A 4,446-nucleotide genomic window follows, 5' to 3' on the forward strand; every position below is an offset into this window, starting at 1 on the left:
TCCGCCATGGCCTCCTGAGTCCCCTGCTCTGCCATGGCAACCTGAACTGCCTGCTCCGCCATGGCTCCCGGAGCACCCTGATCCGCCCTGGAGGCCTTCCTGTGTCCCTGTCTTGTACCAGCCTCCAGGGCGCCCACCCCCCCACCCCAGTGGTATTGTCATGGCGCGGGACGCGCCTTCCGGGAGGGGGGAGTAATGACACGGTTATGGTCTGTTTTGGTTCGCTTTCTGTTTCCACATTTCCCTGAGATCCCGTGTCTATTAGTTTCCATGGTTTTTGATTAATTACTCTACCTGTTTCTTTTCTTCCTGATTATGTTCCCTGTTTATGAGTCCTGTGTTCTCCCCTGGTCCTTTGTCCGCTATTGATTTGGATTTGTGTTGCTGTAAGTTGGATGTACTCCTGGATTTATTATTAAATACCCTGTTACTCTGTTCCTTCGTCGTGCGCTTCATTCCAATCCAGCAGAAAACCGTGACAATACTAAAGTGTTACTGTGTTTTTAATATATTTTGGGTGGTATTCTCCATTACAAAAACTTACACGCCTTGAATTGCAAATAGTTTAAATACTTAACCAAACTAAGTTCTTTAAATCTCAAAAAAATCGCTAAAACTTTATTAAGGGAATCCAGATTCAAGTCCAAAACTAGGCTACTACAACACTTCTGATGCAACACAGCAAAGCACCTGCCCTAATTTCTACAGCTGTTGCAGGATTTCATCAGTGGCTGGACAGACCTGTGACTCATTAACACATAATTTCAATCACTTCTTCAAATTTCTGAAGGCAGCCAAGACCATAAAGCAGAACAAAACATATAAGAGCTTGGTCCATTGTGGAAATATTGTAAAAATATTGTAAAAACACACACACACACACATATATATATATATATATATATATATACAGTGGTGTGAATATCAAGCGTTTGCGATAACTTTCAATGAGTCTGTTACAGCGCTGTGGATTCATCTCAATAGGATTCAGGTCAGGACTTTGACTAGGCCACTCCAAAGTCTTCATTTTGTTTTTCTTCAGCCATTCAGAGGTGGACTTGCTGGTGTATTTTTTTTGTTTAGTTTTTTTGTTTTGTTTTTGTTTTGACGTGACATGTGGCCAAGTATGGTGACCCATACTTGGAATTAGTGCTCTGCATTTAATTAAATGATTCCCTTTGAGCTAAATTGACCTGTTTCCCTTACAATGATTTAAATCTTATAATAGGTGGGAAAAATTAATATCCAAAATTGCCAGATAAATATCCAATAATGGCCTATTACAATAAATTAAAAATGTGCTGATATCAGTAGATAACCAATATAGTAAGAATATATTGTGCATCCCTAATTGTTAGTCTGTTAATATTTTCATAAGAGAGAAACTGTACATTTTAAATGTGCATATGGAATACAAACCTTTGAGAATAATTGTATTAATTGTAGACTTGGAAATGGGCCTATGAACATATTTTGTAACTTAAAATTGTTTACTTAAAATTGTTCATCTTGTCTTGCTTAAAAAAGGAAGCAATTAGTATTAGCTCTTATATTCATTTCAATTCAAATTTGGTCCACAATTGCACATTTTGGCCTCTTGGTTGCCTTTCTTTTTAAAATTCTAGAATTGTCATTATAAATATCAGCATCAAATCAGCCATCTGCCAACCTGCTTTATAGATATTGGCATCAGCCACTACAAACCCATAATGTTCGACCTCTACTGATCCAAATTTCTGTGTCTGTGTATGCAGAGTGGATATTTAACAAATGTATGAAATCAGGCTGCTAATATGCATTTGTCCCTCCATTCATGTGTCTATCTGACAGAGGATTTTTGTAAAAATGTCATCAGCTTTCAGCGGCTCAGCCAGCATTAGTGCGCTTCATGGTCAGAGAGGGTCTATTAATACCCTTCCCAGTGAGGAGGTGCTATCTGTCCGCACATCTTCACCACCTCCATGACTCAGTGGTAATGATCCCTGTAGCCTCCAGGGGACAAGAGCTTCCAGAAACAAGCCACTTCAGTCTGGCTGGGTCTGAACTAGGCTCTGTTTTGATGAGATCTGAGACAATGAGTTCTGGTGGAGTCTGCCATTATTTCACATGACAGAGTAGGAGTACAAAGACTCAGATAATGGAAGAAAAGGGTTCCACTTATATTACAATGCCACCAGACGAAACTCTTACCAAACACTTTTGATTTTCTCAGAGTTCAATTTTTTTCTCCGACTTGCATCAAAGAAACCAAACTGTCATACCTCTAAATCTGAGAAGAAATTTCCTTTGAGAAAAGGCCTAGTGATCAGTGCACATGGTCCAGACAGCTCCTTGGTGCTCAAATGAGGGATGCAGGTTCGACTTCACTGTGTTCAGTGTGTGTACTGTCCTTGTTCAATTCAAAACAAAACAAAAAATATAAAACAAAACAAAACAAATAAAACATACAAAGCAAAAAACAAAAAGCAAGGTAAAAAGCTAAACAAAAAACAAAACAAAAAAACAATGCAAAGACAAAACAAAACAAAAAAGTCAAAAAACAATAACTAAGCAAAAAAGTAAAGCAAAACAAAGCAACACAAAAAAGCAAAACTAAACAAAAACACAAACAAAACTAAAAAAATCAAGCAAGAAAGAAACTAAGCAAAAAAAAAAAGGGAAACAAAGCAAAACAATAAACAAAAAGCAAAGCCAAATATAAAGCAAAACAAAACAAAGCAAAGCAGGAAACAAAAAGCAAAGCCAAAGCAAAAGCAAAAATGCAACACAACAGAACAAAAAACAAAATTGAGACAAGCAAAGTAGAGCAAAGTAAACCAAAAGCAAGGGGGAAAAACAAAAACAAACTAAAAAACAAAAAGCAAAGAAAAAATAAAGCAAAGCAGAAACAAAACACGCACAAAAAAACAAAGCAAAACAAAAAATGGTAACATCTTACAGTATGGTCTCATTACTTAACGTTAGTTAATGCATTTACTAACATTACCGAAGAATTAAAAATACATCTGTTACAGTATTTATTCATCTTTGTTAACAAAATTACAATTGTTCATTGTTAGTTCATGTTGGCTCAGGTTCATTAAATCATATTAACAGATACAACTTTTATTTTTTGTTATGTATTGCTGAATATTGAAATAAAAACTAAAAGCAAAGCAAAAATGAAACAAATCAACTCCCATATGACATTGTATAATAGGTAAATATAGTAATATTCCTTTATATTGATGTTCATTCATGTTTATTTGGTGCTATAACTAGTAAAGAGGAAGAGATGATCAGTTCACGTGCCGCTTGAACTGAGGCGCTATAGACCCTTTTTCTGTCAGTAAACATTGTGATGTTTTTCTGTGGGCGGAGCTTAGGTGGAGGCAGAAAGATTCCCCTGACCGCTTCACTAACGCTAGCTATGAAGTGTGTTAGCTTGTTTTTTTTAACAAAGACTGGAGAAAACCTGATTTTACCTGCATATGTAAGGTCACTCACTGTCCGGGACTGCGATTGTTATTTGAAAAGGTTAACTTTAAAAGATGAAACCAGATCGGCTGACCCGTACACGCTCACTCAAAGTTTGGACGATCTGACAGAATTAACGTTACCGGTTGAGTGACTCACATCTAACGTGTATAGTAAAGACAAACTCAACGTGTCTATCTAGTCATGAAGATATATATACATTTCAATTTCAGCAGGCAAATACAGAGTTCTGGCATGAAACTCTAGATGGCACAGTCCGATAGGTCTAACTCAATCTGACCTAATGACATCATCACATGGCTCAGCTGATTGGTTCTCTCCTGTATCGGTAGCCAATGAGCTCGCTGCTCAACATTCAAATATATGACTAGGACTTGCCGTAGCAGAGCAGCTTGCTTCAGAACAGCGAAATCAACATCTAAGATAAGTGAATGCTCTTCTAATCCATATCGCTGTGTGTATTGCGTGGTCACGCAGTTTAGAGCATACAGTATGTAATCGCTCTGAGGACACGCCGATAGTAATGGACATGAAGCAGGTTAAATGAAATAAGCATTCTTGTGTATGCATTTCAGCGGGATTCGCCATATACATCGGCGATTATCCCAGTGTTCATGTTCATTATTTCTAAGGTTGATGTTTTCATTGTGATGAGTGTGTGGTTGGTTTCAGCTGCACGCAGCGTCAGAAGCACGCGCTTGTCGCAGTCATATCAATGACAGTGTTGCGGGAGACGCTGAAGATCACTATCTACAGCTGTAACAGTTAGTTCCGAGTGAAATGCATTATGGGTTGTGTAGTTCGGAGAAATGTGTTCGTGCGACGTGTGCCCTCGCTGTGCTGTGTAATGCTTTTTTCAGTTCATTCAGGTCAGTCCACCCAGGGGTTTTTGTGCACTGTAACTTTGACAACTTTTATCTGCACACGAGAGTAAAATGGCATGCATCGATAACTTTGTCCGTCTCCTCA

The 4,446-nt window shown here is 38.1% G+C and overlaps 1 pseudogene; it reads right to left on the bottom strand.

The window, feature by feature from the left end:
- The window catches only part of LOC107703900 (probable leucine--tRNA ligase, mitochondrial), a 63,905-nt pseudogene that overhangs the window by 30,239 nt on the left and 29,220 nt on the right, over positions 1–4,446 (bottom strand).

The sequence above is a fragment of the Sinocyclocheilus anshuiensis genome, unplaced genomic scaffold, assembly GCF_001515605.1.
Source record: "Sinocyclocheilus anshuiensis isolate Anshui unplaced genomic scaffold, SAMN03320099.WGS_v1.1 scaffold991, whole genome shotgun sequence".
Taxonomy (NCBI): Eukaryota; Metazoa; Chordata; class Actinopteri; order Cypriniformes; family Cyprinidae; genus Sinocyclocheilus; species Sinocyclocheilus anshuiensis.